The sequence below is a fragment of the Oryx dammah genome, unplaced genomic scaffold (genome assembly GCF_014754425.2).
Source record: "Oryx dammah isolate SB20612 unplaced genomic scaffold, SCBI_Odam_1.1 HiC_scaffold_17, whole genome shotgun sequence".
NCBI classification, from domain to species: domain Eukaryota; kingdom Metazoa; phylum Chordata; class Mammalia; order Artiodactyla; family Bovidae; genus Oryx; species Oryx dammah.
In genome coordinates, this window is record NW_024070201.1 from 782018 (window position 1) to 809305 (window position 27288).

The window sequence follows — 27288 nt, forward strand, 5'->3', positions numbered from 1 at the left end:
AACAGACTGGTTCCAAATTGAGAAAGGAGTATTTCAAGGCTATATATTGTCACCCTGCTTGTTTAATTCATATGCAGAATACATCACGAGAAACACTGGGCTGGATGAAGCAAAAGCTGGAATCAAGATTGCTGGGAAAAATATCAATCACCTCAGGTATACAGATGACACCACCCTTTTATGGCAGAAAGCGACAAAGAATTACACTGCCACTTGATAAAAGTGAAAGAGAGTGAAAAAGTTGGCTTAAAGATCAACATTCAGAAAACTAACGTCATACATCTGGTTTCATCACTTCATGGCAAATAGATGGGGAAACAATGAAAACAGTGAAATATTTTATTTTGGGGGGGGCTCCAAAATCACTGCAGATGGTGACCACAGCCATGAAATTAAAAGACGCTTCCTCCTTGGAAGAAAAGCAATGGCCAATCTAGTTCAGTTCAATTCAGTCGCTCAGTCGTGTCCGACTTTTGCGAACCCATGAATCAAAGCACGCCAGGCCTCACTGTCCATCACCAACTCCTGGAGTTCACTCAGACTCGCATCCATAGAGTCACTGATGCCCTCCAGCCATCTCATCCTCTATTGTCCCCTTCTTCTCCTGCCCGCAATGCCTCCCAGCATCAGAGTCTTTTCCAATGAGTCAACACTTTGCATGAGGTGGCCAAAGTACTAGAGTTTCAGCCTTAGCATCATTCCTTCCAAAGATAACCCAGGGCTGATCTCCTTCAGAATGGACTGGTTGGATCTCCTTGCAGTCCAAGGGGACTCTCAAGAGTCTTCTCTAACACCACAGTTCAAAAGCATCAATTCTTCGGCGCTCAGCCTTCTTCACAGTCCAACTCTCACATCCATACATGACCACAGGAACAACCATAGCCTTGAGTAGACGGACATTAGCTGGCAAAGTAATGTCTCTGCTCTTGAATATGCTATCTAGGTTGGTCATAACTTTTCTTCCAAGGAGTAAGTGTCTATTAATTTCATGGTTGCAGTCACCATCTGCAGTGATTATGGAGCCCAGGAAAAAAAATTATGACACTGTTTTCCACTGTTTTGCCATCTATTTCTCGTGAAGTGATGGGACCAGATGCCATGATCTTCCTTTTCTGAATATTGAGCTTTAAGCCAACTTTTTCACTCTCCACTTTCACTTTCATCAAGAGGCTTTTTAGTTTCTCTTCACTTTCTGCCATAAGGGTGGTGTCATCTGCATATCTGAAGTTATTTATATTTCCCCCAGCAAATTTGATTCCAGCTTGTGTTTCTTCCAGTCCAGCGTTTCTCATGATGTACTCTCTCTGCATATAAGTTAATAAGCACGGTGACAATCTCCAGCCTTGACGTACTCCTTTTCCTATTTGGAACCAGTCTGTTGTTCCATGTCCAGTTCTAACTGTTGCTTCCTGACCTACATACAGATTTCTCAAGAGGCAGGTCAGATGGTCTGGTATTCCCATCTCTTTCAGAATTTTCCAGTTTATTGTGGTCCACACAGTCAAAGACTTTGGCATAGTCAATAAAGCAGAAATAGATGTATTTCTGGAACTCTCTTGCGTTTTCCATGATCCAGTGGTTTTGGCAATTTGATCTCTGGTTCCTTTGTCTTTTCGAAAACCAGCTTGAACATCAGGAATTTCACGGTTCACGTATTGCTGAAGCCTGGCTTGGATAATTTTTAGCATTACTTTACTAGCATGTGAGATGAGTGCAATTGTAGGGTAGTTTGAGCATTCTTTGGCATTACCTTTCTTTGGAATTGGAATGAAAACTGACCTTTTCCAGTCCTGTGGCCACTGCTGAGTTTTCCAAATGCTGGCATATTGAGTGCATCACTTTGACAGCATCATCTTTCAGAATTTGAAACAGCTCAACTAGAATTCCATCACCTCCACTAGCTTTGTTCGTAGTGATGCTTTCTAAGGCCCACTTGACTTCACATTCCAGGATATCTGACTCTAGATGAGTGATCACACCATCATGACTATCTGGGTTGTGAAGATCTTTTTTGTAGAGATTTTCTGTGTATTCTTGCCACCTCTTCTTAATATCTTCTGCTTCTGTTAGGTCCATACCATTTCTGTCCTTTATTGAGCCCATCTTTGCATGAAATGTTCCCTTGGTATCTCTAATTTTCTTGACGAGATCTCTAGTCTTCCCCATTCTGTTCTTTTCCTCTATTTGTTTACACTGATTGCTGAAGAAGGCTTTCTTATCTCTTCTTGCTATTCTCTGGAACTCTGCATTCAGGTGCTTATATATTTCCTTTTCTCCTTTGCTTTTCACCTTTCTTCTTTTCACAGCTATTTGTAAGCCCTCCCCAGACAGTCATTTTGTTTTGGGGCATTTCTTTTCCACGGGGATAATCTTGATCCCTGTTTCCTGTACAATATCACAAACCTCATTCCATAGTTCATCAGGCAGTCTATCAGATCTAGGCTCTTAAATCTATTAATCAGTTCCACTGTATAATCATAAGGGATTTGATTTAGGTCATACATGAATGGTCTAGCAGTTTTCCCTACTTTCTTCAATTTGAGTCTGAATTTGGTAATAAGGAGTTCATGATCTGAGCCACAGTCAGCTCCTGGTCTTGTTTTTGTTGACTGTATAGAGCTTCTTGATCTTTGGCAAAAAAGAATATAATCAATCTGATTTTGGTGTTGACCATCTGGTGATGCCTATGTGTAGAGTCTTCTCTTGTGTTATTGGAAGAGAATGTTTGCTATGACCAGTGCGTTTTCTTGGCAAAACTCCATTAGTCTTTGCCCTGCTTCATTCCACATTCCAAGGCCAAATTTTCCTGTTACTCCAGGTGTTTCTTGACTTCCTAGTTTTGCATTCCAGTCCCCTATAATGAAAAGGACATCTTTTTTTGTGTGTTAGTTCTAAAAAGTCTTGTACGTCTTCATAAAACCATTCAACTTCAGCTTCTTCAGCGTTACTGGTTGGGGCGTAGGCTTGGATAACTGTGATATTGAATGGTTTGCCTTGGAGACGAACAGAGGTCATTCTGTCGTTTTTGAGATTGCATCCAAGTATTGCGTTTCAGACTCTTGTTAACCATGATAGCTACTCCATTTCACAACATATTAAAAAGCAGAGAAATTGCTTTGTCAACAAAGGTCCGTCTAGTCAAAGCTATGGTTTTTCCAGTAGTCATGTATGAGTTTTGGACTATAAAGAAAGCTGAGTGCTAAAGACTTGATGCTTTTGAACTGTGATGTTGAAGACTCCTGAGATTCCTTTGGACTGCAAGGAGATTCAACTATTTTCTGAATAGTCACTGGAAGGACTGATGCTGATACTTAAACTCAAACACTTTGGCCACCTTATGCGAAGAACTGACTCATTTGAAAAGACCCTAATACTGGGAAAGATTGAAGGGGAGGAGAAGGAGATGACAGAGGAAGAGATGGTTTGATGGCATCACCAACTTGATGGGCATGAGTCTGAGCAAAATCTGGTAGTTGGTAATGGACAGGGAAGACTGGTGTGCTGCATCCATGGGTCGCAAAGAGTCAGATGACTGAGTGCCTGATTTGAACTGATATAAGAAACACAAGCTGGAATCAAGATTGCCAGGAGAAATATCAATATCCTCGGATATGCAGATGACACCACCTTTATGGCAGAAAGTGAAGAGAAACTAAAAAGCCTCTTGATGAAAGTGAAAGTGGAGAGTGAAAAAGTTGGCTTAAAGTTCAACATTCAGAAAATGAAGATCATGGCATCTGGTCCCATCACCTCATGGGAAATAGATGGGGAAACAGTGGAAACAGTGTCAGACTTTATTTTTTGGGGCTCCAAATTCACTACAGATGGTGATTGCAGCCATGAAATTAAAAGACGCTTACTCCTTGGAATAAAAGTTATAACCAACCTAGATAGCCTATTCAAAAGCAAAGACATCACTTTGCCAACTAATGTCTGTCTAGTCAAGGCTATGGTTTTTCCAGTAGTCATGTATGGATGTGAGAGTTGGACTGTGAAGAAGGCTGAGCACCGAAGAATAGATGCTTTTGAACTGTGGTGTTGGAGAAGACTCTTGAGAGTCCCTTGGACTGCAAGGAGATCCAACCAGTCCATTCTGAAGGAGATCAGCCCTGGGATTTCTTTGGAAGGAATGATGCTAAAGCTGAAACTCCAGTACTTTGGCCACCTCATGCGAAGACTTGACTCATTGGAAAAGACTCTGATGCTGGGAGGGATTGGGGGCAGGAGGAGAAGGGGATGACCGAGGATTAGATGGCTGGATGGCATCAGTGACTCAATGGACGCGACTCTGAGTGAACTCCGGGAGTTGGTGATGGACAGTGAGGCCTGGCATGCTGCGATTCATGGGGTTGCAAAGAGTCAAACATGACTGAGCGACTAAACTGAACTGAACTGAACAACTCTCTATGTTCTTTTCACAACTTCTTGGTTAATATAAGCATGTTATAAAAATATAAGGTTCATTAAAATATAAATAAAATAGAATATAAAATTTATTCCCAAAGCAAGTTCTCAGAATTTATCCATATTGTAACATGTCAGAAATTCCTACCTTTTAAATGTTGAATAATATTCCAGTTTATGTAAACCAGATATATATATTTTTTTTTCACATGTTATTACATGTTTTGGCTACTGTGACTAATGCTACTATGAACATGAATGTAGTTTCTGAGTACCTGCTTTCAATTTTCTTGTTATATACCTAAAAGTAGAAATGCTGGATCCTTTTTTTTTTTTCCAGAAATGTAAAAATGTACTTTATTCCATAGTATCTGCACTATTTTGCATTTTCATTGAGGTGCACATGGGTGATTAGTAATGGTGCACATAGTTTCATTGCTTATTGGCCAGATGAGTCACAAGCTGGAATCAAGATTACTGGGAGAAATATCACCAACCTCAGATATGCAGATGATACCAATTTAATGGCAGAAAGGAAAGAGAAAATAAAGAGCCTCTTTATAAAGTGAAGAAGAGCATGAAAAAGCTGGCTTAAAACTCAATATTCAAAAAATAAAGATTATGGCATCATATCCCATTCCTTCATGGCAAATGGATGGGGAAAATGTGGAAATGGTGGCAGGTTTTATTTTCTTGGGCTCTATAATCAATGCGGATTGTGACTGCAGCCAAGAAATTAAAAGACACTTGCTCCTTGGAAGATTAGCTATGACAAACCTAGACAGTGTATTAAAAAGCAGAGACATCACCTTGCTGACAAAAGTCCATATAGTCAAAGCTATTGTTTTTTCAGGAGTCATGTACGGATGTGAGATTTGGACAATGCACCAAAGAATTGATGTTTTCAAACTGTGGTGCTATAGAAGATTCTTGACAGTCCCTTGGATAGCAAGGAGATCAAACCAGTCATTCCTAAAGGAAATTAACCCTAAATATGCATTGGAAGGGCTGGTGCAGAAGCTGAAGCTCCAATCCTTTGGCCACCTGATGGGAGAGCTGACTTGTTGAGAAATACCTTGATTCTGGAAAAGACTCAGGGCAAGAAGGGAAGTGGGTAATAGATGACAAGATGGTTGGATGGCATCAATGACTGAGTGGACATGAGTTTGAGTAAACTCAGGGAGAGTGTGAAGGACAGTGAAGCCTGGCAGGCTGCACTTCATGGGGTCACAAAGAATATCTTGCTTGGAAACACATCTATTCAAGTTTTTTGTCTCCTTAAAAAGATTAGATATGATTGATGGAACATTGTGCATATTAAAGGTACACACTGCTGATATATTTTATATTAAATATGATTACCACCATGGTATTAGCTAACAGCACTAATAAATCATATAATTGTACTTTTTATGTGATGAGAATATTTAATATCTAGTCTCTTGACTATTTGAAATATATAATACAATATCATTGACTACAATTACTAAGCTGTACATGAGACCTCTAGAGATATTTCATCTTCTAATTTCAAATTTATACTCTTTTGACCATTTTCTCTTCAATTACTCCAACCCGCAACTCCTGGTAACCACTATTCTATTTTATGTGTTTGGTTTTGTCATATGTTACATAATGGTGATATATGATATATGTCTTTCTCTGTCTACATTTTTTTCCACTTAGTACAAAGCTGTCAACCGTGTTGTCATAAATGTGGGATTTCTTTCTTTTTCTCTTTCTCCACTGTGGAGAACAGTATGGAGATTAAAAAATATATATAGAGAGCTGCTATATGATTTAGCAATCCTACTCATAGGCATATATCTTGGGAAAAATATGGTTTGAAAGGACCCATGCACCCCAGTATTAACTGCAGCACTCTTTACAATAGCCAAGACATGTAAATAACCTAAATTCCCATTGATGAATAAATCGGTACTTATTATATTAATATGATGTAATATTAATCAGCTATTAAAAATAATGAAATATGATCATTTATAGCACCAAGAATGGTCCTGGAGGTTAAAATGCTAAAAGTGAAGTAAGTCAGATAGACAGACAAATATTATATGATATTGCTTACATGTGGAATCTAAAAAGCAAAAAAAAAAAAAATGATATGAAAGAATTTATTTGCAAAACAGAAACAAACTTCAAAAACAAATTTATGGTTACCATGGGAAAGAGTTGAAGACAGGGGTATATTGGGAGTATGGGATTGATGTGTAAACACTACTATAGTTAAAATAACAAACAAAGACCTACTGTCTACCAAGGGAACACTCCTTAATATTACATAATAGTTTAATTGAAAAATAACTTGTTAAAGAAGAGATATCAGTTCAGTTCAGTCGCTCAGTCATGTACGACTCTTTTCAACCCCATGGACTGCAGCACGCCAGGCTTTCCTGTCCATCACCAACTCCCAAAGTTTACACAAAATCATGTCCATTGAGTCGGTGATGCCATCCAACCATCTTATCCTCTATCCTCCCCTTCTCCCACCTTCAATCATTCCCAGCATCAGGGTCTTTTCAAACGAGTCAGTTCTTCGCATCAAGTGCCAAACTATCGCAGTTTCAACTTTAACATCAGTCCTTCCAATGAACATTCAGGACTGATTTCTTTTAGGATGGATTGTTTGGATCTCCTTGCAGTCCAAGGGACTCTCAAGAGTCTTCTCCAATACCACAATTCAAAAGCATCAATTCCTTGGTGCCCAGCTTTCTTTACAGTCCAACTCTCATATCTATACATGACTACTGGAAAAACCATAGCTTTGATTAGATGGTTACTTTCTTTGATTATTTTCTTGGAAAATCACTCTCTGCTTTTTAATATGCTCTCTAGTTTGGTCATAGCTTTTCTTCCAAAAGAAATTATCTTTATTACCTCCACCATAGTTTGTCTCAGGTCAAATAATAGGGAGGAAACACAACCCCACTGATCAAAAGAACAGTGGATTAAAGATTTACTGAGCATGGCCCCAGCCATCAGAATAAGGCTCAGAGGTTAAAGTGTCTGCCTGGAGTTCAGGAGACCTGGGCTTGATCCCTGGGTCTGGAAGATCCCCTGGAGAAGGAAATGGCAACCCACTCCAGTACTTTTGCCTGGAGAATCCCATGGAGGGAGAAGCCTGGTAGGCTACAGTCCATGGGGTCACAAAGAGTTGGACATGACTGAGCGACTTCACTTTCCCCACAGTCAGTCTCCTCCATCAGGAAGCTTTCATAAGCCTCTTATCCTTATCCATCAGAGGGCAGACAGAATGAAAACCACAATCACAGAAAACAAATCAAGCTGATCACACGGACTGCAGCCTTGTCTATCACAATGAAACTATGAGCCATGCTGAGTAGAGCATCCAAGATGGATGGGTCATGGTGGAGAGTTCTGACAAAAGTGGTCCACTGAAGAAAGGAATGGCAAACCACTTCAGTATCATTGCCTTGAGAACCCCATGAACAGTATGAAAAGGCAAAAAGATAGGACAGTGAAAGATGAACTCCCCAGGTTGGTAGATGACCAATATGCTACTGAAGAGTGTAGAAATAACTTCAGAAAGAATGAAAATATGGAACCAAAGCAAAAACAGTGCCCAGATGTGGATGTGACTGGTGATGGAAGTAAAGTCCGATGCTGTAAAGAACAATACTGCATAGGAACGTGGGATGATAGATCAATGAATTCAGGTAAATTAGAAGCAGTCAAACCAGAGATGTTAAGCATGAAAATCAATATTTTAGGAATCAGTGAAATAAAATGGACTGGAATGGGTGAATTTAATTCAGATACTCATTATATCCACTACTGTGGGCAAGAATCCCTTAAAAGAAATGGAGAACCCCTCACAGTCAACAAAAGAGTCCAAAATGCAGTAATTGGGTGCAGTCTCAAAAGTGTCAGAATGATCTCTGTTTATTTACAAGGCAAACCATTCAATATCACAGTAATCCAAGTCTATGCTGAAGAAACTGAAGTTGAACAGTTCTATGAAAATCTACAAGCACTTCTAGAACTAACATTCCTAAAAAGATGTCCTTTTAATCATAGGGGACTGGAATGTGAAAGCAGGAAGTCAAGAGATATCTGGAGTAATAGGCAAATTTGACCCTGGAGTACAGAATGAAGGAGATCAAAGGCTAATAAAGTTTTGCCAAGAGAACACAGTGGTCATAGCAAGCACCCTCTTCCAACAACACAAGAGAAGACTTACACATGGACATCACCAGATGGTCAATAGCAAAATCAGATTGATTATATTGTTTGCAGCAAAGGTGGAGAAGCTCTATACAGTTAGCAGAAACAAGACCATGAGCTAACTGTGGCTCAGATCATGAACTCTTAATTGCCAAATTCAGACTTCAATTGAAAAAAGTAGGGAAAACCACGAGACCATTCAGGTATGAACTAAATCAAATCCCTTACAATGTATAGTGGATATAATGGTCATCTGATTTAAATTCACCTATTCCAGTCCATTTTAGTTGACTGATTTATAAAATGATGATATTCACTCTTGCCATCTCCTGTTTGACCGCTTCTAATTTACCTTGATTCATTGACCTATTCCAGGTTCCTATGCAATATTGTTCTTTACAGCATGGGACTTTACTTCCATCACCAGTCACACCCACAACTGGGCAGTATTTTGCTTTAGTTCAGTCTCTTCATTCTTTCTGAAGTTATTTCTACACTCTTCAGTAGCATATTGGGCATCTACCAATCTGGGGAGTTTATTTTTCAGTGTCCTATCTTTTTGCCTTTTCATACTGTTCATGGGGTTCTCAAGGCAAGGATACTGAAGTGGTTTGCCATTCCCTTCCCCAATAGACCATGTTTTATCAGAACTCTCCACCAAGACCCGTCCATTTTGGGTGGCCCTACACAGCATGTTTCATAGTTTCATGAGTTAGACAAGGCTGTGGTCCATGTGATCAGTTTGATTAGTTGTCTGTGATGGTGGTTTTCATTCTGTCTGTCCTCTGATGGATAAGGATAAGAGGCTTATGAAAGCTTCCTGATGGGAGAGACTGACTGTGGGGGAAACTGGGTATTGTTCTAATGGGTGGGGCCATGCTTATTAAATCTTTAATCCAATTTTCTTTTGATTGGCAGGGCTGTTTTTCCTCACTGTTGTTTGACCTGAGATATACCATGGTGGAGGTAATGAAGATAATCGCTTTTTTGAAAAAAAGCTATGACCAACCTAGAGAGCATATTAAAAAACAGAGACAGTACTTTTCCCAAAAAGGTCCATCTAATCAAAGCTATGGTTTCTCCAGTGGTCATATGGATATGAGAGGTGGACTATAAAGAAAGCTGAGCAAAAGTGAAGAATGCTGCTTTTGAACTGCGGTGTTGGAGAAGACTCTTGAGAGTCCCTTGGACTGCAAGGAGATCCAACCAGTCAATCCTCAAGGAAATCAATCCTTAATATTTATTGGAAGGACTGATGCTGAAACTCCAATACTTTGGCTACCGGATGCAAAGAACTGACTCATTTGAAGAGACCTTGATGCTGGGAAAGATTGAACACAGGAGGAGAAAGGGACGACCATGGATGAGATGTTTGGATGTCATCATAGACTCGACAGACATGTTTTTTAGCAAGCTCTGAAAGTTGGTGATGGGCAGGGAAGCCTGGCATGCTGCATTCCATGGAGTCACAAAGAGTCAGACATGACTGAACGACTGAACTGACTGACCCTGTAGAGGTTAAATGGCCTTTTGTTTTTATATTGTTAAAGCAATTTCAAATCTCATTGTTACAGTGAATATAATATCATCAACAGTGATATATAAAAATGAGTAAGAAAAGTAATGTAACTTATTCATATATAATGAGCTAATATATAATTGTTCATGTATGGTATATGTAATAATGTATATAGCTAATATATAATATAACATACAGGGCTTCCCTGGTGGTGCAGATGGTAAATATTCTGTGTGCAATTTGGATGACCCTGGCCAATCCCCTGGAGGTGGACATGATTACCCACTTCAATATTCTTGTCTGGAGAATTCCATGGACACAGGAGCCTGACAGTTTACAATTCATGGGATCAGAAAGAGTAGGACACAACTGACTGACACACACACATATCACACACACACACACACATATGTGTGTGTGTGTATACCATATATACTATATTATACTGTATTTATTAATGTATTTGTGATTCTATACAGTCCATGGAATTCTCCAGGCTGGAATACTGGAGTGGTTAGCCCATTCCTTTCTCCAGGTGATCTTTCCAACTCAGGATTCAAACTTAGGTCTCCAGCATTGTGGGTGGATTCTTTACCGCTGAGCTACCAGGGAAGACCATATATACATACATGGTCAGTATTCTGATTTGGAACTTCGTGGATATATATATACTTCAGTATTTCTGGTTTGAAACTTCGTGTTTTTTTTAATATATAAATTTATTTATTTTAATTGGAGGTTAACTATTTTACAATATTGTATTGGTTTTGCAATACATCAACGTGAATCTGCCACAAGTATACATGTTTCCCATCCTGAACCCCCCTCCCTCCTCCCTCTCCATACCATCCCTCTAGGTCGTCTCAGTGAACCAGCCCCAAGCATCCAGTATCATGCATCGAACCTGGACTGACGATTCATTTCATATATGTTATTATACATGTTTCAATGCCATTCTCCCAAAGCATCCCACCCTCTCCCTTTCCAACAGAGTCTAAAAGACTGTTCTGTACATCTGTTTCTCTTTTTCTGTCTTGCATACAGGGTTATCGTTCCCATCTTTCTAAATTCCATATATATGCATTAGTATACTGTATTGATGTTTTTCTTTCTGGCTTACTTCACTCTGTATAATAGGCTCCAGTTTCATCCACGTCATTAGAAATTATTCAAATGTATTCTTTTTAATGGCTGTGTAATACTCCATTGTGTATATGTACCACAGCTTTCTTATCCATTCATCTGCTGATGGACATCTGGGTTGCTTCCATGTCCTGGCTATTATAAACATATAAAGTGCTGTGATGAACATTATGGTACACATGTCTCTTTCAATTCTGGTTTCCTTGGTGTGTATGCCCAGCAGTGGGATTGCTGGGTCATAAGGCAGTTCTATTTCCAGTTTGTTAAGGAACCTCCACACTGTTCTCCATGGTGGCTGTAGTAGTTTGCATTCCCACCAACAGTGTAAGAGGGTTCCCTTTTCTCTACACCCTCTCCAGCATTTATTGCTTGTAGACTTTTGGATCGCAGCCATTCTGACTGGTGTGAAATGGTACCTCATTATGGTTTTGATTTGCATTTCTTTGAAAATGAGTGATGTTGAGCATCTTTTCATGTGTTTGTTAACCATCTGTATGTCTTCTTTGGAGAAATGTCTATTTAGTTTTTTGGCCCACTTTTTGATTGAATCGTTTATTTTTCTGAAATTGAGCTGCAGGAGTTGCTTGTGTATTTTGAGATTAGTTGTTTGTCAGTTGCTTCATTTGCTATTATTTTCTCCCATTGTGAAGGCTGTCTTTTCACCTTGCTTATAGTTTCCTTTGTTGCAGAAGATTTTAAGTTTAATTAGGTCCCATTTGTTTATTTTTGCTTTTTTTTTTTTCAATATTCTGGGAGGTGGGCCATAGAAGATCCTGCTGTGATGTATGTTGGAGAGTGTTGTGCCTATGTTCTCCTCTAGGAGTTTTATAGTTTCTGGTCTTACATTTAGATCTTTAATCCATTTTGAGTTTATTTGTTTCCTTACTTATAAAAAGGAGATAATAGCAGTTTCTACCTCTTTTTTTAATTTTATTTTTACTTTATTTTACTTTACAATACTGTATTGGTTTTGCCATACATTGACATGAATCCGCCATGGGTGTATACGAGCTCCCAATCCTGAATCCCCCTCCTACCTCCCACCCCATATCATCTCTCTGCATCATCCTCGTGTTTGATAGTTATGAAGATTACTCTTAATATCAATACGTTTTTTATTTCATTTTTTTATTAGAAAGAAAGCTTGTGAATCTATATACACTGTTGAATTAGGTAAAATTAAGCCCAAATATGGAAGAATATTCCAAATGCTTATCCTTGCCTAAATACTTCTTATTTCTTGCCATCATTTCTTCTGTCACTGAAGAATTTATGATTATAATGCTTAACTATTTTCTTTATATCATAAGTATTCATTGCTAAGAGTATTGACAATGCATTTTTGATCCTTGCTGTCACTGAATACATGTTAGGTTCCAATCACATTTTATGATTCATCTGAAATAGCTTTCCTACTATACAGTTTCCTAGTAGTATTTTTCATCTAAGTATTTCTCAAAGTATAGATTAAAAGATTTAACATGGGCGTTATCATAGTGTAGAATACAGCCACTGCTTTATCAATAGGTAAAGTAGTTACTGGTCTTAAGTATTCAAATATGCAGGGCACAAAAATTAGGACCACCACTGTTGTATGGGAGACACAGATGGAGAGAGCTTTTTGTCTTGCCTCCAAGCTCTGAGACCTAAGGAGTGCAGAATGACCACATAGGAGCCAATCAAGAGAAGGAAGTTTAACAGACATAGGAAGCCACTGTTGACAGTAACAAAGAGCCCTAGAGTATTAGTACAGGTTAGATTGAGCAAAAGATTCAAGTCACACATAAAGTGATCTATGATATTAAGTAATCAGAAGATGAAGATGATCTGTATGAATCCATAAAGAAAGCCTGCTACCCATGACAATCCCATTAACAGGTGACATATTCAATGAGTCATGATGCTTGTATAGTGCAACGGCTTGCAGATGGCCACGTAGTGATCATAGGTCATCACAGTAAGCAGGATGACTTCAGCATCTCCAAAGAAACGTTCCCCAAAGATTTGGGTCATGCACCCATTAAATAGAATGGTCTTCTTTTCATGGAGTGAATCTACTATCAGTTTAGGGGTATTGACAGAGGAATCATTTCAGTTCATTTCAGTTCAGTCGCTCAGTCATGTCCAACTCTTTGCAACCCCATGAACTGCAGCATGCCAGGCCTCCCTGTCCATTACCAACTTCCGGAGTCCACCCAAGTCCATGCCCACTGAGTCAGTGATGCCATCCAGCCATCTTATCCTCTGTCGTCCCCTTCTCCTCCTGCCCCCAATCCCTCCCAGCATCAGAGTCTTTTCCAATGAGTCAACTTTTCACATCAGGTGGCCAAAGTACTGGCGTTTCAGCTTAAACATCAGTACTTCCAATGAACTGATCTCCTTTAGGATGAACTGGGTGGATCTCCTTACAGTCCAAGGTACTCTCAAGAGTCTTCTCCAACACCACAGTTCAAAAGCATCAATTCTTCAGTGCTCAGCTTTTTTTATAGTCCAACACTCACATCCATACATGGCCACTGGAAAAACCATAGCCTTGACTAGATGGACCTTTGTTGACAAAGTAATATTTTTGTTTTTTAATATGCTATCTAGGTTGGTCATAACTTTCCTTCCAAGGAGTAAGCATCTTTTAATTTCATGGCTGCAATCACCATCTGCAGTGATTTTGGAGCACCCCTCCCCCCCAAAAAAAAAGTCTGACACTGTATCCAATGTTTCCCCATCTCTTTGCCATGAAGCAATGGGACCAGATACCATGATCTTAGTTTTCTGAATGTTGAGCTTTAAGCAAACTTTTTCACTCTCCTCTTTCACTTTCATCAAGAGGCTTTTTAGTTCCTCTTCACTTTCTGCCATAAGGGTGGTGTCCTCTGCATATCTGAGGTTATTGACATTTCTCCCGGCAATCTTGAATCCAGCTTGTGCTTCCTCCAGCCCAGCGTTTCTCACGATGTACTCTGCATATAAGTTAAATAAGCAGCCTGACAGTATACAGCCTTGATATACTCCTTTTTCTATTTGAAACCAGTCTGTTGTTCCATACCCTGTTCTAACTGTTGCCTCCTCACCTGCATGCAGGTTTCTCAAAAGGCAGGTCAGGTGGTCTGGTATTTCCATCTCTTGAAGAATTTTCCACAGTTTTTTGTGATCCAAACAGTCAAAGGCTTTGGCATAGTCAATAAAGCAGAAATAGATATTTTTCGGGAACTCTCTTGCTTTTTCGATAATCCAGCAGATGCTGGCAGTTTGATCTCTGATTCTCTCAAAGCTGCAGGCTGAACCTTTGGAAGATTCCAACCCCAATCTTAAAGCCAGCTGAAAATGAATGGAACAATATATCCCCTGTCTGGATTCCGGGCTCTCAGGATCTATAAACAACACGACCGAGCGACTAAGCACAGCACAGCATAAATATACATATATAACTAAATGAAGGTCAGGGGCAGTGGTGGAGAGGAGATACCCTTTGTCCAAGGTAAGGAGAAGTGATTGCACTTTGCTAGAGCAGGTGTGAAGAGATACCCCACTTCCAAGGTAAGAGAAAACCAAGTAACATGGTAGGCGCTGACAGAGAGCATCAGAAGGCAGACAGACTGAAAACACAATCACAGACAACTAGCCAATCTGATCACACAGACCACAGCCTTATCTAACTCAATGAAACTAAGCCATGCATGTGGGGCCATGGTGGAGAGGTCTAACAGAATGTGGTCCCCTGGAGAAGGAAATGGCAAACCATTTCAGTATTCTTGCCTTGAGAACACCATCAACAGGATGAAAAGACAGAGGAATAGCAAGCATCAATAAAGGAGAAGATAGGCCAGGAAATAGTACATAGGAGAATCCAATAATGGACTGGCAGTAATGGTGACCACAATGGGCACATTTCCTACCACACACACAATGTAGATGACTAAAAACCCAATAAATATGATTTTCTGCTTTTTTGGATTCTCTGTGAGCCCCAGTAGAATAAAGTCTATAACATTATTCTTATTCTCCATATATTTCATGGTATGCATAGTTAACATCACTTGAAAAAAAATCATTTTTTCTTAAATTGAACCTTGGAGTTATTAACATCATAAGTTATATATTCTAGATTCTACTGAAATCTGAACACTTATGAGATTTTCTTTATTTTTCAGATAGGAAAAAATGTGCTATTTCCTTGAAAATTATTCCCATTATCTTCTGTAGTAAGGTGATATTTATAGACATGAGGAACTTAGTAAACATGGGCAAGGGATTCTCTGCACAGTTAATCATGTGCGATGCCTCAGAGCCCAACATGAAGCAGAAGATCTCAGAAATGGTGACAGCAAAGTCTGAAAAGAGTAGAAAATGGATGTAAAGGCTACAAATGCAAGCTAATGATATTGTTTCCTTTATTCTTGATTAAGGGGAAACCAGGAAATGTAGTTGAGAATTTGTGTGTGGGATGAAGGATTTAAGGAAGAGGGGATTTTAGACATAAATCTAGTAAAGATGTTTGTATCACTCAGGTAAGGTGTACTGAGCTTCTGTAAGGTGATGAAAGATAAACAATTTCCAGTGTCAGATTATTTATAGTAATTGAAAGTGTAGCAGGATATTCATGATGGAAAGGTAATTAAGTGATAAAGATATAATAAAATGACAAATATTTTGCCTAAATCCAATAACTTGATGATAGCTAATAAATATACTTTTAATGACTGAAATCACCAGAGCAAGATAGCAACCCTTGTAGATACTATTATTTCATCTATTCTCAAAGAAAAATGTTGGCAGTAATGTTAACTGTAATATTACCAAAATTTTAATCAACACTTAATTATGCTCCAAGTGATTCTAGAAGGTTTTTTTTATTCTCATTATAAACCTATGAAATGATTGATACTATAGTTTATGCTTATTTTATACACTAGTAAATAGAAACAGAGAAGCTAAGGATCTTACTCAAGATCAAACCAACATAAGATTAAATTATACATCTTATCTTCTTTTTCTTCCAAATTTTTCAAACACACTCTATAGTGTGATGTTATAGCAAACAATATTAAACTAATAAACTCCTTTTTATATGACCATAATCATTATAACTATTTGAATATTGCTTCAGAGGCAAGTATATTTGAAACAATTTCATCAACAGACACTGAAATACACATAAACACACATACACACAATATATTGTAATACTCAAATATTGATTAACTATAATTAATATCTATGCTTCATTGAAGGTTATTTTTATCATTGTTCCTCTCTCACCCCATTTCTTGTCTCCCCAGTTCCTTTGCAAAGCATGGTCCCACAGACTCCTCTTGAAAAGTTGAAATTAAGAATCCTACTGGTGAGATATATTGGCTTGAGAATCAGGAAGACCAGATTAGAATTTGGCTTTTTCCTACTTGCAACTTCTTGACCTAGGGCACATTTCTTGGCATCTTATACCCTTGTTTCCTCTAACAGGTGAGAAATCTAGTATCCACCCCACAGGCTGTTATAAGAATCCTTTGAGGAAAAAGCTATATGAAAATATCCCTCATATGGCTATGGATGCACAAAGGACCCCAACTTCTTTACATGACTGTCTAAACACACATGTGATAAGAACTGACATTTCGGGCAATAAGACAGAGAAATATTTAGCCATACAATAAACCAAGGAAAAATTATCTCCTATTTTACTTTCAAAGAAGCCACAGAAATCTGTATCATTCACAGCAGTTAATTTCAGAGAGAGTTCTTCACTTTCATATTTGGATTAATCAAGTGATAAATATGATTTCATACATTTAAGCCACTTGGTCTCTGAAGTGTATTTAAATATTGTTTACATTCTAATAGGTAGTCGTGATCATTAAATGAAGTGTCTCATGACACAAAAAATTAGAGGGCCTAGTCCTACAAACTTCTTAATCTTTATCAGCCTCAAATTTTTCCCAAGTCAAATTCAGTTCAGTTCAGTTCAGTCACTCAGTCGTGTCCGACTCTTTGCAACCCCATGAAATGCAGCACACCAGGCCTCCCTGTCCATCACCAACTCCCGGAGTTCATTCAGACTCACGTTCATCAAGTCAGTGATACCATCCCACCCATCTCATCCTCTGTCGTCCCCTTCTCCTCCTGCCCCCAATCCCTCCCAGCAGCAGAGTCTTTTCAAAGGAGTCAACTCTTCGCATGAGGTGGCCAAAGTACTGAAGTTTCAGCTTTAGCATCATTCCTTTCAAAGAAATCCCAGGGCTGATTTCCTTCAAAATGGACTGGTTGGATCTCCTTGCAGTCCAAGTGACTCTCAAGAGTCTTCTCCAACACCACACTTCAAAAGCATCAATTCTTCGGTGCTCAGCCTTCTTCACAGTCCAACTCTCACATCCATACATGACCACTGGGAAAACCATAGCCTTGACTAGACGGATCTTAGTCGGAAAAGTAATGTCTCTGCTTTTGAATATGCTATCTAGGTTGGTCATAACTTTTTTTTCCAAGGAGTAATGGTCTTTTAGTTTCATGGCTGCAGTCACCATCTGCAGTGATTCTGGAGCCCAAAAAAATAAAGTCTGACACTGTTTCCACTGTTTCTCCATCTATTTCCCATGAAGTCATGGGACCGGATGCCATGATCTTTGTTTTCTGAATGTTGAGCTTTAAGGCAACTTCTTCACTCTCCTGTTTCATTTTCATTAAGAGGCTTTTTAGTTTTCTCTTCACTTTCTGCCATAAGGGTGGTGTCATCTGCATATCTGAGATTATTGATATTTCTCCCAGCAATCTTGATTCCAGCTTGTGTTTCTTCCAGCCCAGCGTTTCTCATGATATACTCTGCATATAAGTTAAACAAGCAGGGTGACAATATACAGCCTTGGTGTACTCCTTTTCCTATTTGGAGCCAGTCTGTTGTTCCATGTCCAGTTCTAACTGTTGCTTCCTGACCTGCATACAGATTTCTCAAGAGGCATGTCAGGTGATCTGGTATTCCCAAATCTCTCAGAATTTTCCACTGTTTATTGTGATCCACACAGTCATAGGTTAATGATATTTATCAGCTATCTTTTTATGAAAGCAGTGACGATGACATGTGCTAATACTCTATATGAAAATTATTGATATATAATGATAAATATATATGAAAAGTGATGGTATTTTTAATTTTTTAAAGTAACAATCTTTAACGAGCATCAGCACTACTTTTTAAGTGTTTTTTTTTTTTTTTTAACTTACCTTCTGTACTTCGATGACCTTAATGATATTTGGGGCTGTTCTTCAAATTGACATCCTCTTTGGATAAGTAACTCAATATAGAAGATATGATATACTCAGAAAGAGACTGTATTCAGTTCAGTTCAGTCACACAGTCGTGTCCTACTCTTTGCGACCCCATGTGCTGCAGCACGCCAGGCCTCCCTGTCTTTTACCAACTGCTGGAGTCCACCCAAACCCATGTCCATTGAGTCAGTGATGCCATTCAACCATCTCATCCTCTGTCGTCCCCTTCTCCTCCTGCCTTCAATCTTCCCCAGCATCAGGGTCTTTTCAAATGAGTCAACTCTTTGCATCAGGTGACCAAAGTACTGGAGTTTCACCTTAAACATCAGTCCTTCCAATGAACACCCAGGACTGATTTCCTTTAGGATGTACTGGTTGAATTTCCTTGCAGTCCAAGGGACTCTCAAGAGTCTTTTCCAACACCACAGTTCAAAAGCATCAATTCTTCGGAGCTCAGCTTTTTTTATAGTTCAACACTCACATCCATACATGACCACTGGAAAAACCATAGCCTTGACTAGATGGACCTTTGTAGGCAAAGTAATGTCTCTGCTTTTTAATATGCTGTCTAAGTTTGTCATAGCTTTCCTTCCAAGGAGTAAGCATCTTTTAATTTCATGGCTGCAATTACCATCTACAGTGATTTTGGAGCCCAGAAATATAAAGTCAGCCACTGTTTCAACATCTATTTGCCATGAAGTAATGGGACCAGATGCCATGATCTTAGTTTTCTGAATGTTGAGCTTTAAGCCAACTTTTTCACTCTCCTTTTTCACTTTCATCAAGAGGTTCTTTAGTTCTTTTTCACTTTCTGCCATAAGGGTGGTGTCATCTGCATATCGTGGTTATTGATATTTATCCTGGCAATCTTGATTCCAACTTGTGTTTCTTCCTACCTAGTGTTTCTCATGATGTACTCTGCATATAAGTTAATTAAGCAGGGTGAAAATATACAGCCTTGATTTACTCCTTTTCCTATTTGGAACCAGCATATTGTATAATTCAATATCAAATCAATAGTATAGAATTAATTTTTATGTCTAAATATTTCTTTCTAGTCTAAAGCCTCAAAATTTTTTCACAGAAAACCCAAGACTTAAATTTAAAATTAGTTTATTTGGAATACTATGTAGAAATGATCCTCTGTAAATGGCCATGATCCCATAAGCAGGAGGCAGAATATGTAGTGGAAACACATTTAAATTAGTCATTCCATCCTTGATGAAACTTGTTCTGAAGATGTGAAAAACAACCACACAAAAAGGCTTTTTTAAAACCTACAATTCAAGGATATTTAATGGGGTTGCCATAAAAGATCAAGGACTTTGTCTTGTAGCTGCTATTTTCTCTCCCAGAAGTTAATTATTTCCTTTGATGGAAGGCCTTTGTCTTAGAAAGAGAACACTGGAGAGAAGAGTTCAAGAAACATTTATTAAGAATAAGTGGGGAATTTCAGTCTCTATTATTGTTATTGTTGTTTAGTTACTAAATTGTGACTCTTTTGTGACCCCATGGACTGTAGCTCTCCATGCTCCTCTATCCATGGGGTTTCCCAGACAAGAAGACTGGAGTGGGTTGGCATTTTATTTTCCAGGGGATCTTTCCAACCTGGAGATTGAACCCTAGTCTCTTGCATTGCAGGTGGCTTCTTTATGACTGAGTCAACAAAGAAGCCTTTTAGTCCCTGTCCTTGGAACCAAAACATGTGCGCTTCCTCTATCAAAACTTGGATTTCTTAGAAAGGTGAAAATTATGTGGATATCAATAATGGAATAATCCCAACCTGGGGACCTCAGATATAGACTCAAATTAGAGAAGATACTCCTTTCTTTTATTAAAATTTTTCTGAGAAACTAACATTGATTGCTTGAGGACTAAAACAGTGAGTACAAAAAATTAATGCTAGTCATTTTAAAGTGTGTGTGAGTATGTGTGTGTGTGTGTGTGTGTGTGTTTCTGTGTGTTTGCTCATTTGTGTCCAACTCTTTGTGACCCCATGGACTGTAGCCCATCAGGCTCCTCTGACTATAGAATTTTCCAGGGAAGAATACTGGAGCATGTTGCCATTTCCTACTCCAGAGGATCTTCCTGACCCAGGGATATAACCCCTGTCTCCTGCATTGGCAGGTGGATTCTTTACCACCATGCCACCTAGAAAGCCCATTTTAAAGTATTTATCCCTAAACCTATTACTCACATTCATCAGAGGGCCTATGACAATAAACAGAAACTCTAAAGGCTCCCAATAAGTTATTTCTTAAAATCACGTGATGACTGTCGTGGAAGTGAAAGTGAAAGCCCCTCAGTCATGTCCAACTCTTTGTTGGACTCAGGCCAGAATGCTGCAGTGGGTAGCCTTTCCCTTCTCCAGGGGATCTTTCCAACTCAGGGATCGAACCCAGGTCTCCTGCATTGCAGGTGGATTCTTTATCAGCTGAGCCACAAGAGAAGCCTGTCATGGAAACCTAGGCAATATTAAAAATGAGGAAAGATATCTAAAACACAAAAGGAGAGTTCTAATTTCAAACACATGAATTGTTCCACATTCTTGCCCTTGTTATTTTCCAATTAGTCATTCTAGGAAGTATGCAGAGATAAATTATTGAGGATATAATTTGTTTTCCTAATGACTAATTTGCTGAACATTTAAAAATACTGTTATTGGCCATTTATGTATCTTCTATTTTAAATTTCATTTCAAGCCCTTTGTAATTTAATTATATGTATGAACATTATATTATATTCAATGATTTACCTGTCTCCTCGTGTCACTACCACACAACACTTTTTTTAAATTACTGCTTTATAATAAAATTTCAAATTAGATAGAAAAAGTTCTCCAATTATCTTTCTTTTTCTTTCTTTTTTTATGCTGATTTTCTATTACACATTCATTGTTTTAAAGTTCTATTGATTCAAATGTATTCTTTTTAATGGCTGAGTAATACTCCATTGTGTATATGTACCACAGCTTTCTTATCCATTCATCTGCTGATGGACATCTGGGTTGTTTCCATGTCCTGGCTATTATAAACAGTGCTGTGATGAACATTGGGGTACATGTGTCTCTTTCTATTCTGGTTTCCTCAGTGTGTATGCCCAGCAGTGGGATTGCTGGGTCATATGGCAGTTCTATTTGCAATTTTTTAAGGAATCTCCACACTGTTCTCCATAGTGGCTGTACTAGTTTGCATTCCCACCAGCAGTGCAAGAGGGTTCTCTTTTCTCCACGCCCTCTACAGCATTTATTGCTTGCAGACTTTTGGATCACAGCCATTCTGACTGGTGTGAAATGGTACCCCATTGTAATCTTGATTTGCATTTCTCTGATAATGAGTGATGTTGAGCATCTTTTCACGTGTTTGTTAGCCATCTGTATGTCTTCTTTGGAGAAATGTCTATTTAGTTCTTTGGCCCATTTTTTGATTGTGTCTTTTATTTTTCTGGACTTGAGCTGCATAAGATGCTTCTATATTTTTGAGATTAGTAGTTTGTCAGTTGCTTCATTTGCTATTATTTTCTCCCATTCAGAAGGCTGTCTTTTCACCTTGCTTATAGTTTCCTTTGTTGTGCAGAAGCTTTTAAATTTAATTAGATCCCATTTGCTTATTTTTGCTTTTATTTCCAGTACTGTGAGAGGTGGATCATAGAGGATCCTGCTGTGATTTATGTCGGAGAGTGTTTTGCCTATGTTCTCCTCTAGGAGTTTTATAGTTTCTGGTCTTACATTTAGATCTTTAATCCATTTTGAGTTTATTTTTGTGTGTGGTGTTAGAAAGTGATCTAGTTTCATTCTTTTACAAGTGGTTGACCAGTTTTCCCAGCACCACTTGTTAAAGAGATTGTCTTTACTCCATTGTATATTCTTGCCTCCTTTGTCAAAGATAAGGAGTCCATAGGTGTGTGGATTTATCTCTGGGCTTTCTATTTTGTTCCATTAATCTATATTTCTGTCTTTGTGCCAGTACCATGCTGTCTTGATGACTGTGGCTTTGTAGTTCAGCCTGAAGTCAGGCAGGTTGATTCCTCCAGTTCCATTTTCCTTTCTCAAGATTGCTTTGGCTATTCGAGGTTTTTTGTATTTCCATAAAAAGCTTGAAATTATTTGTTCTACTTCTGTGAAAAATACCTCTGGTAGCTTGATAGAGATTGCATTGAATCTGTAGATTGCTTTGGGTAGTATATTCATTTTCACTATGTTAATTCTTCCGATCCATGAACATGGTATGTTTCTCCATCTATTAGTTTCCTCCTTGATTTATTTCACCAGTGTTTTATAGTTTTCTATATATAGGTCTTTAGTTTCTTTAGGTAGATATATTCCTAAGTATTTTATTATTTTCATTCCAATGGTGAATGGAATTGTTTCCTTAATTTCTTTTTCTACCTTCTCATTATTAGTGTATAGGAATGCAAGGAATTTCTGTGTGTTGATTTTATATCCTGCAACTTTGCTGTATTCATTGATTAGCTCTAGTAATTTTCTGGTGGAGTCTTTAGTATTTTCTATATAGAGGATCATGTCATCTGCAAATAGTGATAGTTTTACTTCTTCTTTTCAAATTTTGATTCCTTTTATTTCTTTTTTTTTTTTTTTTTTTTTTTTTTTTTTTTTTGCTCTTATTGCTGTGGCCAAAACTTCCAGAACTATGTTGAATAGTAGTAATGAAATTGGGCACCCTTGTCTTGTTCTTGACTTTAGGGGAAATGCTTTCAGTTTTTCACCATTGAGGATAATGAATCAGTTCTAATGATATGAATGAAACTGGAGCCGATTATACAGTGAAGTAAGCCAGAAAGAAAAACACCAATACAGTATACTAACACATATGTATGGAATTTGGAATGATGGTAATGATAACTCTGTATGCGAGACAGCAAAAGAGACACAGATGTATAGAACGGACTTTTGGACTCTGAGGGAGAGGGAGAGGGTGGGATGATTTGGGAGAATGGCACTGAAACATGTATACTATCATGTAAGAAACAAATCCCCAGTCTAGGTTCGATACAGGATACAGGATGCTTGGGGCTGGTGCACAGGGATGATCCGGAGAGATGATATGGGGTGGGAGGTGGGAGTTGGATTCAAGATTGGGAACTCATGTACCCCTGTGGCGGATTCATGCCAATGTATGGCAAAACCAATACAGTATTGTAAAGTAAAATAAAGTAAAAATAAAAATTAAAAAATTTAAAATGAAGTACTATTGAAATATAGTTGATTTACAAAGTTGTGTTAGAGACAAATTAGCTGATATTGTTTTTTAATGGCTTAACACTTAACTTTGTAGATATTCACGTATGCATGCTGATAATATGATTCTTTGGTATAGGTACTATTTTATTTATGCATCCATATTCTTGTAACTTTTTCTGTTTAGAACTTTTATATACTTTATTATTTATTGCCCACTTTATTTATCAATAATTTAAAAAGTAATATTGAAAATATATACTGTGAAGGTGGATTTATTTTTTCTTCAGGTGGATGCAATTAACTTTGATTCATGCTTTTCCAGGCTACATTATTAAGTGCATATATGTCAGTGTCATGTAGTAAGTCAAAGCTGGAGGCACATGTCATGATTTAAGGGGAGATTTGTAAGAGATTATTTTCAAGATATGGACAGATGGAGAAAAGCCGCAAGGAATGTGGAATACCCTGGGGCTAGCAAGAGCTGAATATGTTAGAGAACAGTGGCTGTCCAGAAAGGGTAAAGAGAAGCAGAAATAAGTATATATATATATATATATATATATATATATAATTGGAAAATAATTGCTTTACAGAATTTTTTGGTTTTCTGTCATACATCAACAAGAATCAGTCATGAGTACACCCATGTCCACCACCTCCCAGACCTCCCTCCCATCCCCCTCCCCAACCCACCCAACAGCCTGACACAGAGCCCCTGTTTGAGTTCCCTGAGTCAAACAGCAAATTACCATTGGCTATCTGTTTTACACATAGTATTGTAAGTTTGTACTGGAGTGGGTTGCCATTTCCTTCTCTAGGGGATCTTCCCAACCCAAGGATCAAACCCAGGTCTCCCACACTGCAGGCAGACACTTTACCATCTGAGCCACCAGAGAAGCCCATATTGTAAATTTCTATGTTACACTCTTCATACATCTCCCCTTCTCCCTTCTCTCCTCCCAGCTTGTCCATAGGTCTGTTCTCTATGTCTGTTTCTCCACTGTTACTCTGAAAATAAATTCATCAGTGCTGTATCTTCAGATGCCATGCATATATGTCAGTATACAATATTTATGTTTTTCTTTCTGACTTACTTCACTCCGTATAATGGGCTCCAGTTTCATCCACCTAATTAAAACAGATTCAAATTTGTTGCTTTTTATGGCTGAGTAGTATGCCATTGTGTATATGTACCACAGCTTTTTTATCCATTCATAGGCCAATGGACATCTAGGTTGCTTCCATGTTCTAGCTATTGTAAATAGTGCTGCAGTGAACATAGGAGTTCAGTTCAGTTCAGTTCAGTTCAGTCACTTAGTCATGTCCGACTCTTTGTGACCCCAAGAATCGCAGCACGCCAGGCCTCTGTGTCCATCACCAACTTCCGGAGTTCACTCAGACTCATGTCCATCGAGTCAGTGATGCCATCCAGCCATCTCATCCTCTGTCGTCCTCTTCTCCTCCTGCTCCCAATCCCTCCCAGCAGCAGAGTCTTTTCCAATGAGTCAACTCTTCTCATGAGGTGGCCAAAGTACTGTAGTTTCAGCTTTAGCATCATTCCTTCCAAAGAAATCCCAGGGTTGATCTCCTTCAGAATGGACTGGTTGGATCTCCCTGCAGTCCAAGGGACTCTCAAGAGTCTTCTTCAACACCACAGTTCAAATGCATCAATTCTTCGGCTCTCAGCCTCTTCACAGTCCAACTCTCACATCCATACATGACCACTGGAAAAACCATAGCCTTGACTAGACGGACCTTAGTCAGCAAAGTAATGTGTCTGCTTTTGAATATGCTATCTAGGTTGGTCATAACTTTTCTTCCAAGGAGTAAGAGTCTTTTGATTTTATGGCTGCAGTCACCATCTGCAGTGATTTTGGAGCCCAAAAAATAAAGTATGACACTGTTTCCATTGTTTCCCTGTCTATTTCTCATAAAGTGATGGGGCCGGATGGGACCAGATCTTCGTTTTCTGAATGTTGAGCTTTAAGTCAACTTTTTCACTCTCTTCTTTCACTTTCTTCAAGAGGCTTTTTAGTTCTTCTTCACTTTCTGCCATAAGGGTGGTGTCATCTGCATATCTGAGGTTATTGATATTTCTCCCAGCAATCTTGATTCCAGCTTGTGTTTCTTCCAGTCCAGCATTTCTCATTATGTACTCTGCATATAAGTTAAATAAGCAAGGTGACAATATACAGCCTTGATGTAATCCTTTTCCTATTTGAAACCAGTCTGTTGTTCCATACCCAGTTCTAATTGTTGCTTCCTGACCTGCATACAGATTTCTCAAGAGGCAGGTCAGGTGGTCTGGTAATCCCATCTCTCTCAGCATTTTCCACAATTTATTGTGAGCCACACAGTCAAAGGCTTTGGCATAGTCAATAAAGCAGAAATAGATGTTTTTCTGGAACTCTCTTGCTTTTTCCATGATCCAGCGGATGTTGGCAAATTTGATTTCTGGTTCCTCTGCCTTTTCTAAAACCAGCTTGAACATCAGGAAGTTCAAGGTTCATGTATTGTTGAAGCCTGGCTTGGAGAATTTTGAGCATTACTTTACTAGCATGTGAGATGAGTTCAATTGTGCGGTAGTTTGAGCATTCATACTTCTTTTTCAGTTTTGATTTCCTCAGGGTATATGCCTAGGATTGGGATTGTTAGGTCATATGGTGGTTTTATTCTTAGATTTTTAAGGAGTCTCCATACCATCTTCCATAGTGGCTGTGTCAGTTTGCATTCCCGCCAACAGTGCAAGAGTGTTCCATTTTCACCACACCCTCTCCAGAATTTGTTGTTGGTAGACATTTGTTGGCCATTCTGACTGATGAGAGGTGGTATCTCATTGTAGTTTTGATTTGAATTTCTCTAATAATGAATGATGTTGATCATCTTTTCATGAGCTTTTTAAACATCTGTATGTCTTCTTTGGAGAAATGTCTCTTCAGGTACCTGTCCACTTTTTGATTGGGCTGCCTGCTTTTCTGGTACTGAATTGTGTAAGCTGCTTATATATTTTGGAAATTAATTCTTTATCAGCTATTTCTTTTGCTATCATTTTCTCCTATTCTGAGGGTTGTCTTTTTACCTGGTTTGTAGTTTCCTTTGCTATGTAAAAGCTTTTAAGTTTAACTGGATTCCCACCAGTTTATTTTTGTTTTTATTTCCATTACTCTAGGAGGTGGGTCATAGATGATCTTGCTCTGATTTATGTCATGAGTGTTCTGCCTATGTTCTCCTCTTACAGTTGAATCATTTTGTGTCTTACATTAGGGTCTTTAATCCATTTTGAGTTTATATTTTTGTATGGCATTAGGTACTGATCTAATTTCATTATTCTCCAAATAGCTGTGCTGTTTTCCCAGCACCACCTATTGAAGAGTCTGTCTTTTCCCCTTTATATATTCTTGCCTCCTGTGTCAAAAATAAGGTATCCATAGGTGAATGGGTTTATCTCTGGATTCTCTATCTTGTACCATTGGTCTGTATTTCTGTTTTTGTGCCAGTACCACACTGTCTTAATGACTGTAGCTTTGTAGTATACTCTGAAGTCAGGAGAGTTGATTCCTCC

The 27288-nt window shown here is 38.5% G+C and overlaps 1 pseudogene; it reads right to left on the reverse strand.

Annotated features, from left to right (window-relative positions):
* Window positions 1-12659: 12659 nt before the first annotated feature.
* On the reverse strand, window positions 12660-15285 carry LOC120876072 (annotated as a pseudogene).
* Between the last annotated feature and the right edge of the window lie 12003 nt (window positions 15286-27288).